The following is a 15,225-nucleotide window of genomic DNA, read 5'->3' on the forward strand; positions in this document are numbered from 1 at the left end:
TAATATAATATAATCACAATAAAAGTCAGCAGTTTTGGGATAAGGTTTCTTTAAAGCACACTACAGGGGCACCTGGGTGACTCAGTCAGTTAAGCGTCTGTCTTCAGCTCAGGTTATGATTCCAGGATCCTGTGGTCAAGCCCCTCAACCAGCTCCCTGCTTAGTGGGGAGCCTGGTTCTCCTCTCCCTCTACTGCTCCCCTGCTTATGCTTGCTCTCTCTCTTGCTGTCTCTGTCAAATAAATAAATAATAAATAAAATCTTTAAAAAAAGATGACTAATTCTTAGTTATATGGTCATCTAAGACTCACTCTTCCAAAGATTTCAAAAATAATGTATTTAAAAATAAATTCTAGAATTTTGACAGTTTATTACAAGATTCACTGTATTTAATATATCTCCTTGGAAGTGAAATCAAAAACCAAATTGCAGGGTGCCTGGGTGGCTCAGTGGGTTAAGCCGCTGCCTTCGGCTCAGGTCATGATCTCAGGGTCCTGGGATCGAGTCCCGCATCGGGCTCTCTGCTCAGCGGAGAGCCTGCTTCCCTTCCTCTCTCTCTGCCTGCCTCTCTGCCCACTTGTGATTTCTCTCTGTCAAATAAATAAATAAAATCTTTAAAAAAAAAAATAAAAAAAAAAAAAAACCAAATTGCAGGGGCGCCTGGGTGGCTCAGTGGGTTAAAGCCTCTGCCTTCAGCTCAGGTTGTGATCCCAGGGTCCTGGGATCAAGCCCTGCTCCGCGGGGAGCCTGCTTCCTCCTTTCTCTGCCTACTTGTGATTTCTCTCTCTGTGTCAAATAAATAAATTCTTTAAAAAAAATTTTAAATAAATAAATAAAAATAACATAATAATAATAAAAAATTTTTTAAAAAATTACAGTTGTAAAAGTTGTGTGCTTTATGCTCCTTGATAGTTATTCTTGCTCTAAGACTAAAAAACCTTTCTATAATTTGCTGTTCATAAACATCCTATAGTTCATCTTAAGGAAAATTATTCTTGAGGATAGATTATTATTATTCTTTAGCATACTTGGGTACATAATAGTTGTTTTGTAGGCTTAGAGGAAAAGTATCATCTGCTTTACAAAAATAAGTTCAATAAAAAACTTTCAAGGAGGGGTGCTTGGGTGGCTCAGTGGGTTAAGCCTCTGCCTTTGGCTCAGGTCATGATCTCAGGGTCCTGGGATTAAGGCCCTCATAGGGCTCTCTGCTCAGTGGGGAGCCTGCTTCCGCCCTCCCCACCTCTCTCCACCTACGTCTCTGCCTACTTGTGATCTCTGTCTGTCAAATAAATTTTTAAAAAACTTTAAAAAAGAAAAAATAATCACGAACCACCTTGAGATTATTATCATTAATGTTTTGATAACATTCGTATGGCCTTTTTTGTTGGCATAAGCATAAACATATATAAAATCATATGTATTATCAATTATGATCACATTTTTTTTTTAATGGGCTCAAGGGCGCCTGGGTGGCTTAGTTGGTTGGGCAACTGCCTTCAGCTTGGATCATGATCCTGGGGTCCCGGGATCCAGTTCCGCGTGGAGCTCCCAGCTCCATGGGGAGTCTGCTTCTCCCTCTGGACTTCTTCCCTCTCATGTTCTCTCTCACTGTCTCTCAAATAAATAAATAAAATCTTAAAGAATAAATAAAGGGGGCTCAACACCCAGTATGGAGCCCAGCATGAGGCTTGAACTCATACCCCTCAGACTGAGACCTGTGCTGAGATCATGAGTTGGCCAGTTAACCAACAGAGCCACCCAGGTGCCCCACAAATTGTGATCATATTATTAAACACTATAAAGTTAATATGACATTTAACAAGTCTTAAGCCTTTTCCTTGGACTTCTTATGTTACCAAAGTCCAAAATTCACCTACCCATCACTATCCAAACTCCTGGATGATAAAGAGTTTTTTTGTTTTTGTTTTGTTTTATCCCTTTTATCAGCTAACTAAAGAAGTTTAAGGACTAGACTTTGGTTACCCACGCCAGGAAAAATAGCTACTTTTCTTCAGCTATGAGGATTAAAACTCTACTCCCAGAGATCAGTTTTTCTGTGATAGCAGAATTGAACAGGTGGGCAGTTATTCAAGTAAAGCTGCTTAGGAGAAAAGTCTATTTAGGTCATTCAAAACCAGAATTATCTTTGACTTCCTCAGAGGCCATTTGCCATAGATTATCTGAATCCTTGTCTAGAAGACCTAAGAAGGTAACTCAGAATTTAATATGAACTTGGAGCCCATGGAATATTGTTTGACTTACTAGGCAAATGCCAATGGCTTAAGGATACCTGCAGACTACCTATATGTATTATTAATATGGGAATGTGGTTATGCTAAAATAGCTAGAGATTAAGGCAGGGAGTTTCTTGGCCAAGGAAATTAACCACCAAGTTTTTTTTTTTTTTTAATTATTTATTTGACAGACAGAGATCACAAGTAGGCAGAGAGGCAGGCATAGAGAGAGAGAGAGAGGGAAGCAGGCTCCCTGCGGAGCAGAGAGCCTGATACGGGGCTCGATCCCAGGACCCTGAGATCATAACCTGAGCTGACGGCAGGGGCTTAACCCACTGAGCCACCCAGGTGCCCCAACCACCAAGTTTTCAAGGAAATGTTTTCTGTACTAGTTTTTCTTTGACAGTCATCATGACTATATGATTTCAAGGTTTTTTGTTATTCAGTTTCTTTAGGTTCGTATTCAATTTCCTGATGTGTATATCATATAAAATACATAATATATTATATAATCACTATCTAATTCTGGAACATTTTCATCACCTTAAAAAGGAAACCCCATACCCGTTTGTAATTATTACTATTACATTCTCTCCAAGACCTAGTACCTGGAAACTATTAATCTACTTTGTATCTCTACACATTTGCCTACTCTGGATATTTAGTGTAAATAGTATTATACAGGGGTGCCTGGGTGGCTCAGTGGGTTAAAGTCTCTGCCTTCAGCTCAGGTCATGTCTCTCATATCGAGTCTTGCATCGGGCTCTCTGCTCAGCGGGGAGCCTGCTTCCTCCTCTCTCTCTGCCTGCCTCTCTGCCTATTTGTGATCTCTGTCTGTCAAATAAATAAATAAAATCTTAAATAAATAAATAGTATTATACAATACATGGCTTTAATATCTGGCTCTTTCCATTCAGCATTTTGTATTTGGGATTCATCCATATAGCATGTGTCAGAACTTCCATTCTTTTTTATGGCTGAGTAATATTCCATAGCAGAAATAGACCACATTTTCTTTTTCTACCCATCAGTTCATGGACATTTGGCTATTTTCAGTTTATGACTATTATAAATAATGCTGCTATAAACATTCATGTACAATCTTTGGGTAGATACATGTTTTAATTCTCTTGGGTGTATACCTAGGAATGGACCTATTAAACTATATTGTTTAACTTTGGGAGGAACTTCCAACTGATTTCCAAAATAGCAGTACATTTTACATCCCACCAACCATGTATGAGGGTTCTACACCTCTCATCTGTGTTTTTTATTACAGCCATCTTAGTGGGTGTGAAGTAGTATCACATTTCCCTATTGACTAATGATGTTTGATGTAGTTGTTTTTTGTTGTTGGTGGGTTTGTTTGTTTGTTTTTTCTGATGTTGTCATGTTGGTGGGGTCCAGAGCCAATGGCCAAGAAAGAGTTCTTGAGACATCTTCAATGGAAAATCGTGATTTTATTAAAGCATGGGATCAGAACCCATGGCAGAAAGAACTGCTCTCTCTGCTGCCGGCTGCTCTCTGCTGCCTCTGGATTATGAACAACGGCTTGGTTGGGAGAAGTAAAGATAAGGGAAGTTCTAAAAGGACTCTCATATGTTAAAGAAGACTCAGGATCCTGGAGGAATGTTATAATCTGCCTATCTCAAGTATTTGTTAATGCACTGCAGGTTATAGGGAGATTTAATTTTTTTTTTTTTAAGATTTTATTTCTTTGTGGGCACCTGGGTAGCTCAGTGGGTTAAGCTTCTGCCTTCAGCTCAGGTCATGATCTCAGGGTCCTGGGATTGAACCCCACATCGGGCTCTCTGCTCAACCGGGAGCCTGCTTCCCCTTCTCTCTGCCTACTTGTGATCTCTCTCTGTCAAATAAATAAATAAAAATCTTAAAAAAAAAAAAAAAAAGAAGAAGAAGAAAGAAAGAAAGAAAAGATTTTATTTATTTGTGAGAGAGAGAGAACATAAGCATGGGGAGAAGCAGGTAGAGGGAGGAGCAGGCTCCCCACCAAGCTAGGAGCCCAATTTGGGATTTGATCCCAAGGTCCTGGGATCGTGACCTGAGCCAAAAAAAGACACTTAACTGACTGAGCCACCCAGGCATCCCTAGGGACACTTAATATTATCTACATTTCCTTCTGCCTCAGTTTCCCACATCAATGTTGAGCACCTTTTGTGTGCTTATCAGTGTTCATATATCTTCTTTGGAGAAATGTCTATCAAAATCCTTTACCCAGAGGCTCTTGGGTGGCTCAGTCATTAAGCATTTGCCTTCAGTTTAAGTCATGATCCCAGGGCACTGGGATTAAGCCCTACCTCCAGTTCCCTGCTTAGCAGGAAGCCTGCTTCTCCCTCTCCTGAACCCCCTGCTTGTGCTCCCTCTCTTGCTGTCTCTCTCTCTCTCAAATAAATAAGATCTTTAAAGAAAAAAATCTTTTACCCATTTTTAAATTGGGTTATTTGTCTTTTCATTGTTGGACTGTAAGAGTTCTTTGTATATTCTGGATGAAAGTTCCTTGCCAGATAAATAACTTGCAAATATTTTCTTCTATTCCATGGGATGCCTTAAAACTTCTTCTTTTTCTTCTTCTTCTTCTTTTTTTTTTTTTTTTAAATCATTTAGCTTCCTTCAGAGTCTCTGGTCCATTCAGTATGTGTTTGTTTGTTTGTTTGTTTGTTTGTTTTTAAAGATTTTATTTATTTATTTGACAGAGATCACAAGCAGGCAGAGAGGCAGGCAGAGAGAGGGGAGGAAGCAGGCTCTTCGCTGAGCAGAGAGCCCGATGTGGGCCTTGATCCCAGGACCCTGAGATCATGACCTGAGCCAAAGGCACGGGCTTAAGCCACTGAGCCACCCAGGCGCCCCAGCCTTTAAACTTCTTAATGGTGGGGGCTCCTGGGTGGCTCAGTGGGTTAAGCCTCTGCCTTTGGCTCAGGTCCTGATCTCATCGTCCTGGGATGGAGCCCCGCATCACGCTCTCTTCTCAGTGGGGAGCCTGCTTCAGTCTTTCTCTCTCCCTGCCTCTCTGCCTACTTGTGATCTCTCTATCAAATAAATAAATAAAATCTTTAAAACAACAACAACAACAACTTATTAATGGTGTCCTTTGAAGCACAAAATTTTAAAATTTTTCTTAAGTACAATTTATTTTTTATTTCAGTACCTAAGAAACCATTGCCTAATCCAAGATCATGGAGATTTACATTTATGCTTTCTTCTAAGAGTTTTATAGTTTAAGCTCTTACATTAAGGCTTATGATCCATTTTGAGCTAATTTTTGTATATGTTGTGAGCTACAAATCCAACTTTTTTTTTTTTTTTTGTACATGGCTATCCAGTTGTCTTTGCACCATTTTTAGAAAGACTGTTCTTTTCCCATTAATTTTTTGGCATCCTTGTTGGAAATCAACTGACCATAAATATAAAGGCTTATCTGGACTTTCAGTTATGTTTCATTGACCTCAGTTTCTATCCTTATTCCAATACCACCCTGGCTTGATTATTGTAGCTTTTTTTTTTTTTTAAAGATTTTATTTATTTATTTGACAGACAGAGATCACAAGTAGGCAGAGAGGCAGGCAGAGAGAGAGAGAGAGAGGAGGAAGCAGGCTCCCTGCAGAGCAGAGAGCCCGATGTGGCGCTCAATCCCAGGACCCTGGGATCATGACCCAAGCCGAAGGCAGAGGCTTTAACCACTGAGCCACCCAGGTGCCCCGATTATTGTAGCTTTGTAGTATGTTTTGAAATCAGCAAGTATGAATCCTCCAACTTTGTTCTTTTTCAAGATTATTTTGGCTATTCTAGGTTCCTTGCATTTCCATACGAATTTAAGATCAGGTCATCAATTGCAAAAATAAATGCAAAACAACAACCACAAAACCATCTCTGATTTTGATAGGGATTGCACTGAGTATTTACATCAATTTGGCCAGTATTGCCATTTTAGAATTAAGTCTCTCAATTTATAAACATGGGATATATTTCCATTTATTTACTTCTTTAACCAATCAATGATATTTTGTAGCTTTCAGCATATAAGTTTTGTGCTTTTTTTGTTAAATCGTGGAGACTTTCCATGTATATGTGAGAAGAATGTGCATTCTGCTTTTGGGTGAATGTCTGGTAGGTCTACTTGGTTTATAATAGTGTTCAAGTCAAGTCAAGTTCAAGTTCAAGTCAAGATGCTGATCATCTGTCTGGTTGTTCTAACCATCCGTATTCTTGAAAATAGAATAACAAAATTTTTATTGTGGTTGAATTGCCTATTTCTCCATGATTACTTTCTCTCTCTCTATGTTTGACAGAGAGAGACACAGCAAGAGAGGGAACACAAGACAGGGAGTGGGAGAGGAAGAAGCAAGCTTTCCACCAAGTAGGGAGCCCAACGCAGGGCCCAATCCCAGGACCCCAGGATCATGACCCAAGCCGAAGGCAGACACCCAATGACTAAGCCACCCAGGTACCCCTCCGTTATTACTTTTTAATTCATGTATTTCAAGGCTCTGTTTTTAGGTGCATATGTATTTATAGTTATGTCTTCATAACAGATTAACCCTTTTATCATTATAATGTATATATTTTTGGCTCTAATAATGATTTTTGTCCTAAAATCTATTTTTTCTGACATTAGTAAAACCATTCTAGCTCTGTTTGGGGTCCTGTTTGTATTGATAGGGAAAAACTGTACACTAAGATGGCTGACCAACCCAGCAAGGGAATTCCAGTCCCTGTCTCAAAGCCCTCCCAGGTTCTCCTTTCCTACCATCTTTCCCACACATGCCGAATGTACCAAGTATATGGAAGTAGAAGGGTATACATTACCATCTAGCTCGGGCTCAGACCTTTGGAGAACAACCTCCTCTGAGCCTACAGTGTTAAATAAACCTCCAGTCCTCCAAAGTCTCCGAGTGCCACTTGGTTCTTCCATCAGGATCCAGTTCAGGCTCCGTAACAGTATATTTTTCCATTCTTTTCCTCTCAGGTTATTTGTGGCTTTGAATTCACAGGGATCAAGCCCTGCATCGAGTCCTGCGTCAGGCTCTCTGCTTGGTAGGGAGTCTGCTTCTCCCTCTAACTCTCCTCTGTGCTCTCTTTCTCTCTCTCTCTCAAATAAATACATAAAATCTTTAAATGTATGTATATATATATATATATATATATGTTAAAAATGGGACACCTGTTTGGCTCAGTCAGTTAAGGGTCTGCCTTTGGCTCAGGTCATAATCCCAGAGTCCTGGGATGGAGCCCATTGGGCTCCCTGCTCAGCTGGAAGCCTTCTTCTCCCTCTCCCTCCATCCCTACTCACACTCTCTATGTTTGACAGAGAGAGACACAGCAAGAGACAGAACACAAGACAGGGAGTGTCCCCACTCACACTCTCTCTCTCAAATAAATAAAATCTTTTATCTTTTAAATAAAATCTTTTAGGGGCGCCTGGGTGGCTCAGTGGGTTAAAGCCTCTGCCTTTGGCTCAGGTCATGATCTCAGGGTCCTGAGATGGAGGCCCGCATCAGGCTCTCTGCTCAGCACGGAGCCTGCTTCCTCCTCTCTGCCGGCCTCTCTGCCTACTTGTGATCTCTGTCTGTCCAATAAATAAATAAAAATCTTAAAAAAAAAAAAAAGCCTCTGCCTTCAGCTCAGGTTATGATCCCAGGATCCTAGGATGGAGCCCCAATCCTGGGATGAGCCCCAGGCTCAGCAGGGAGCCTGCTTCCTCCTTTCTCTCTCTCTGCCTGCCTTTCCACCTACTTGTGATCTGTCAAATAAATAAATTAAAAATAAATAAATAAATAAATAAAATCTTTAAAAAAAAATTATTCAAGGACACCTGGGTGGCTCAGCCAGTTAAGCATCTGGCTCTTTTTTTTTTTTTTTTTTTTTGGCTCAGGTCATGATCTCATGAGGTGTGGGATTGAGACCCCTGCAGATTCTCTCCCTCTGCCCTTGCCCCCACTTGTGCTGGATCTTTCTTCCTAAAATAAATACATAAATCTTTAAAAAATAAAAAAATAATAATAAAAAAACTGTTCACCTTCAAAGTGCTTTCTAGTTGCATTTATATAAAGAAAATGTAACTAAAAGAATGATCTGAATACTCTCCACAATATCATAAATACCTGTTCCTCAGGTAAACTTATTTTAAAAATCTAGTCATAGCTCACAAGTCATTCAAAACCTGTGGGACACAGCAAAAGCTGTTCTTAGAGGGAACTTTAGCAATACAGGTTTACCTCAAGGAGCAAAAAAATCTTAAGTAAACAACCTAACCCTACACCTAAAGGAACTAGAAAAAGAACAAACAAAATGTAAAATCAGCAGAACGAAGGAAATAATAAAGATTAGAGCAGAAATAAATGATATAAACTAAAGAAACAATAGAACAGATTGATAAAAATCTAATCAGAGCCTAGCATAGGGATCAGGAGTACCTGAATCAGTCAGCTATTTGAAATGAATCTGAAAAAAAGAAAGAAAGAAAGAAAGAAAGAAATGTTGTCTTCGTCTCCTATTCTCCTAAGTGTGAGGTCTATTATTCCCATCATTTTTTGTTTGGTTTTGTTTTTAGGAAGAAAATAATCATATTCACCTTGGAAGTGATTTTTTTTTTAAGATGTTATTTATCAGAGAGAGAGAGAGCACACACACAAGTAGTGGGAGCAGCAAGCAGAGAGAGAAGCAGGCTCCCTGCTGAGCAAGTAGCCCTGTACAGACTCCATCCCAGGACCCTGGAACCATGACCTGAGCCAAAGACACAGGGAGAACAACCCAGGAGTCCCTGGAAGTGATTTTGAATAGGCCAGATGTTACTTTTAAAAGGCAAGAATTGCCATGATTTATAGTATTCAATCCAATGACCCATAAAATCTATTTTGGCCATTTTCCATAGACCCATTAAAAAAATAATAACTGTGGTAAAATGGGGTTGAAAATAATTCGTTACCAAGGGGCCAAAGGTGAGATTCTTCATTGTAAACATTTAATTTAAGGATTGAATTTTAGCAGAGAGAGATTAAGAACAGTAGGTAATTGTTGATGATTCATTAAACAGAAGATGAGTTTCAACCTTTTGTTCCTGTTGGAAACAAGTCCTTCCAAAGTTGGAAATAACCTTCCATATTCAGGTGCTGTTGGTTGATGAGGTTCTGACCATGGTAATTCCTAAATATTAATGAAAGAGCAGATTAAAGTAGATGATTGCTAATTTTTTACTGGTATGATTCAGACTTATTATACAAAGATACTCTTAAGGAATTTACTTTGCCCTTCTCAATCTTGAAGAAATGTGGTTAGATTGGAGTGTAATCTTGCTAACCATTGCATGACTTTCCATATGATCCTACTTTATCATAGGGTGGCTAGCCTTTGCCTTACTTTCTTACACTACTTAAAAACACACCCTTTGGGGCACCTGGGTGGTTCAGTGGGTTGAAGCCTCTACCTTCGGCTCAGGTTATGATCTCAGGGTCCTGGGATCGAGCCCTGCATCAGGCTCTCTACTCAGCGGGGAGCCTGCTCCCCTCTCTCTACCTGCCTCTCTGCCTAATTGTGACCTCTGTCAGATTAATAAATAAAATATTTTTTTAAAAACCACATTCTTTGTAATCAAGAGAATACACACACACACACACATTGCTCTTCTTTCACAATCAAAAGAAGCTGTAGGTGGATATTCTTGTTTTCTTTAGCTAAAGAATCCTTTGTCCATTCATGAGTGGTCTGGAATCTTATTAGCAAACAAAATTTGCCCATGGCTTTTATATCAGCGTTACTGTCACACTGTGTACACAGGAGGAGATGGAAGACTCTAAAAATAACTAATCTAGCTTCAGAAAATGGACTGAACTATATATGCTACATATTCCACAGACTTAACAATCTGGGCAAGAGAATATTCTAGGAACAAATCACAACTAAAATCCGTATTCTCCTTTCATTGAGGGTTTTCCCCGTCCTCTTTTCCCTTAACCTGGGCAGGCTCCAGGGTTTTGTAAGACGCAACTTGCAGTCTCAATAAACAGAACATAGAACGTTCTTTTCATAGTGGTTTCTACAGTCACACACATTCTGTATTGTAACATCGATGAAATTATTACAGTATTTTTTAAATAATAATAGGGCAATTGCAGCATAAACAATGAATTCTGGAACACTGAAAAGAAATAAAATAATAATAAAAAAAAATAGGACAATTGCTTTTGCCCACTGACCTATTTCAGTCACTGAAACAATGTTCTTGTCCAGAGATGTGCTTATTTCTTATTGAGAGATTAATACAAGTATATTTTGAGGCTGTTGATTTGTTTGCTTGTTCTAGTTTTTAAATTTTAAGTGTTAGTAAGTTTATTTGTAGCTATAATGTGTAAGTGGGCAGCTTTTCCTTTCTTTCAGAAATAAAGCAGAAAGTGACTAATATTTTCATCTGCTTCTGAATTCTTACTCATAGGCTCCCTGCCCCTCCTTCTGTCATGTTACACAACATTAAGGAACCTGGAACATAATGTCAGCCTCTTTCTAAAGGCACTGGATGATGTTTACACACTTCAGCTTCTGGCACTGACAAGGCGACTGGAGTCAAATGTAAATCATCATGTTTATCATTCCCAGTCAAATATGTTGTGCAATGGGTAGCAATGGGCACTGTGTGAAAGGTTGCCTAAGAAGCAGCCCCAGCTTTAAGATTAGTCAGCTTCTTTCTGTGAGGTGTGTGTGACCAAGATACTAGAGGTCGTTGGTGACGGAAAGACAGGCTGGCCAATGACAAGAACCAAAAGGAGGGGAAACCCAATTCTTGGCAGACTACTGAATCTTAGCAAAAGGCATTTGTTCTCTGAGGTACAGAGGCTGAGAGGCTCCTGAGAAACATGTGAGGGGAAGGATTTTGTTTTCTTACTTTTTACTATTTTACCTGAAAACTTCCTCCTGTAAAAACCTTAGAAGTCAGTGTGATTTCAGGTCACGTTAATTTACAATAGAACTAAACAATGCTTTCTAGAGAAATCTTTTTTCTTTTTGTAATAAAAGGTTTAATTATTAATAAGAACATGACCACACTAAAAAACATTAGAGAAACAAAGCAAGAGGAACACATTCCTAATCCTTTACAGTATCACAGTAGTGTACTTTCTCATCGTTGAATTGTTTTACTTGGTTGTAATCATCCAGTTACAGGATTTTGTCACATAATTTCTTGGTAACTTAACAAAAGCTTTTTTTTTTTTAACTTTTTATTTTAAAGATTTCATTTATTTGACAAAGAGAGAGATAGTGAGAGAAAGAGAAAGAGAGAGAGAGCACAAGCAGAGGGAGCTGCAGAGAGGGGGGGGAAGCAGGCTCCCTATTGAGCAAGGAGCCCAATATAGCTTGATCCCAGGACCCTGAGATCATGACTCACACTGAAGGCAGACTCTTAACCAACTGAGCTATCCAGACGCCCCTATCATAAGCTTTTTGCCCCATAGTGCTACAAAATCATATTTTAAATAATTGAATAATATTCCATTGGTTCAGCATACGGTTGGACCAATGTTCACTTTTTTTTTTTTTTAAAGATTTTATTTATTTATTTGACAGAGAGAGATCACAAGTAGGCCGAGGCAGGCAGAGAGAGAAAGGAGCAGAGAGCCCGATGCGGGACTCGATTCCAGCACCCTGAGATCATGACCTGAGCCGAAGGCAGCGGCTTAACCCACTGAGCCACCCAGGCGCCCTGTTCACTTTTTTTTTGATTCCTCCTCCCCTCATCAATGTTCACTGTAACCATTCTGATAGGCTGCTTCCATTTTATGCTGTTATTGTTATAAATAACACTGCAGTGTTAAAATACAGCTTTATAGTATAAAAATGTTTAAAAATTAAAGGTGTTAAGGGACATCTTGCTGGCTAAGTCAGTAGAGCATGTAACTCTTGATCTTGGGTTTGTGAGTTCAAGCCCCACACTGAATGTAGAGATTACTTTAAAAAAAAAAAAAATCCTTTACTGAACTCTACATCTGAAGCTCATTATGTACTATATATTGGCTAATGGAATATAAATTTTAAAAATATTTTAAAAATAAAAAATAAAAACAAATTTAAGGTGATTTATATCAAATACAAAACTTGTATAAAGCATATATGAGCAACTTAAAGATTAATAAAATGAACAGCTTAGTATTCACTTCCAACTTAGGAAATGAAACACTGCCTGTAACTTGGAAGCCTGGCTGTGTGGTTCTCTCTGGTTGCATCCTGCTCTCTTCTCCCCTATAGAAATAACCACAAGTCTCAATGTTTTGTTTATTAATTTTTAATATTTTTCATTTTCCCTCAGGGTAGATTCTTTCCAGGAGAATTTAATAATTAAGGTAAGTGGGTTGTATTTATTCTTATTAGGGCTAGTCTCTGATGTTGGTGGAAAGCATTGGCTTACATTTTTCCTTCAGAAATTATCAGGCTTGACACACCTGAGTAGGCAGGGTGGGCCCACACACCAGAGAAAAATTTGCCTCATAAGGAGTGCAGTCTGTGCCAGCTTTCAGCTGTATGAGGATATTAAGGGTTAGGACTGAAAACCTGTATAGCACAGAGGTGATTCTGGATTACTTAGATGAGAGTTATCCTCCCTCCTCTTAGGTTTTTCTCCATTCTCTAGTCATTTTGGTTTTGGCTTCTTATTGTTATTTTAATTACTCATTCATTTAAAAAAGGCAGTTCTTTTTGTTCAGGCTATTGGTGTCAGTCTTCTGGGATAAACACAACATAATGGTGTTCAACTTCACCTAGCCCCAAGGAATCAGATGGGTCCGGTCTCACTGTCAATTTTGAAAATGGAGAAACTAAATTTAAAAATAATTGGACAATAATAGTACTAATCAGGGTGGTTAGCTTTCAAGTCTATAGTAAAAGCTGCAGTCGAAGTTTTCTGATCACTTGCATTAGAATCAGTTTAAGATACTTGGTACATAGAGATTCCTGCACTTGTGGCCTTCCAAATCATAATCTCTGGATTTGGGGTCCAGGAAGCTACAGTTTAATAAGCACCCCAGATGACCTTCAGTACCCTAAACTCCTTTGCTCAGGGGCAGCAACCTAAGAAAAGTGATATAGTAAATATTCCCATTATTTTCTAGTACGTTTATCTTTGTTAAGCACTGACATGTAGGGTCGAATAGCCATTTAGTGATCCTTTCTGTGGGACCCAATTGTGACCGCTTTTGCTAGACAAGCATGGAAAAACCATACCCAGAGCCACACCAGACTGTGCTTGATTGTAGAAGCTAAGCAGGGCTGGGTCTGGTTAGTGCTTGGATGGGGCAATTGAAAAGCCCAGTTACTCACTTTGATTTTGAAATATTAATATCAGGGGCGCCTGGGTGGCTCAGTGGGTTGAGCCTCTGCCTTCGGCTCAGATCATGATCTCAAGGTCCTGAGATCAAGCCCCACGTCTGGCTCTCGGCTCCAAGGGGAGCCTGCTTCCCTCTCTCTCTGCCTGCCTCTCTGCCTACTTGTGATCTCTCTCTCTCTGTCAAATAAATAAATAAAATCTTTTTTAAAAAAGAAATATTAATACCATAGAGAGAATTTACCCTTCAAGTGAGGTCTAGGAACCACCTTAATTATTTGTATCAAATTAGCAGTAAATTTTCATTGACTCTGACCAAGAGCAAGAATGAGATACCAGATGAATGCAGGTGAAAGCATTTGCCTGAAGCAAAGACCAGGGTTCAGTGACAGTTTGTGCCAAGCACACTCTGTTTTCTTTCCAGTTTGGAGTAGTGCCCTTTGTCTGTGACCTTGATACTCAGAATTGTTTTGTGCAGCATTAGCCTGCATAGCACTGGTTCTGCTTTCTAATTGTCTTTGAAGCAGGAATCCTTATGACCGCACCAAATCTGGAGGGACTTACAAGGGACAGAAGTGCAGAGAAATTAGTTGTTGAAAAGCTAAAAGACAATACTTGGAAAAACAGTATAAACATAGAAGTAGAAAGTCAAGTGGAGTCTGGAAAGAAACATTAGAAGTAACCTGAGAGACACAGACATTCTCCACATTCATTCTCAATTAATATAGCTTGGGAGGTTGCTAAGCAAAACCCTTCTGAGAATTGAACCTGAGATCCTATTTAATACACATTGGCTGTCTGGAACAGTGAAGGAACCCTCTAGCTGAAAATCAATTGCTCTGTGAGAATTGTCATTACTAAAATAGTTATTACTGAAACTACATGATATTTGACAGAGTTTCTCTCCCTTTTTTATTTCATTTGTCTGTGTTATCAGAAATTTGCCATACTTAAGGACCTAGCAATGATAATTAGGAATATTACACATTCAAAAAAAAGGGAATAATACACATTTCAATATTAATATGTGTAGACTTTCTTGAAATTTGAACTTAATATTTAACCCAGAAAAAAATAAAGATGAACCAGTTGGTGAATGTCAAGTAGGCCATAAATATACTAAGAATGTTCAATTTTAGTAACAAGAATAACAGTAACAACATCAATGAGGGGGGGAATCAAATAATAAATTATATGTATATTTTACATTTTTATGGAGGCTATTAAAATAGTATATCCAAGGAATCTTATTATTACTATTTTTTTAAGATAAAAAAAAAGATTTATTCATCCATTTTAGAGAGAGAGCACAAGCAGTACAGGAAGAGGGAGAGGGAGAGAAAACCCCAAGCAGACTCTGAACTGAGTATGGAGCCCAACTTGGGGCTTGATGTCACCACTGTGAGATCACTACCCAAACTGAAACAAGAGTTGAATACTTCATAGACTGTGCCACAAGGCACCCCTGATAGTGTATGTGTGTGTGCGTGTGTATATGTATATATACATATTTATATGTATATATGTATACATATATATATATTTTTTTAAGTATTTGATTTATTTATTTGACAGAGAGAGAGAGCACACACCAAGCAGGGGGAGCAGCAGAGAGAGAGGGAGAAGCAGGCTCCCTATTGAGCAGGGACCTGGATGTGGGGCTCGATGCCAG

General features: G+C 39.0%; 1 protein-coding gene across 1 annotated transcript in view; it reads left to right on the forward strand.

Moving 5' to 3' along the window:
- The window catches only part of LOC101670023 (translation initiation factor IF-2-like), a 68,362-nt gene that overhangs the window by 8,635 nt on the left and 44,502 nt on the right, over positions 1-15,225 (forward strand). The window contains exon 3 of the mRNA XM_045067730.1: positions 12,543-12,576. The gene's annotated coding sequence lies outside the window, so the exon portion shown is untranslated. The remainder of the gene's footprint in view (positions 1-12,542; positions 12,577-15,225) is intronic.

This window comes from Mustela putorius, unplaced genomic scaffold (genome assembly GCF_011764305.1).
Source record: "Mustela putorius furo isolate JIRA1106 unplaced genomic scaffold, ASM1176430v1.1 tig00003898_pilon_pilon_pilon, whole genome shotgun sequence".
Taxonomy (NCBI): Eukaryota; Metazoa; Chordata; class Mammalia; order Carnivora; family Mustelidae; genus Mustela; species Mustela putorius.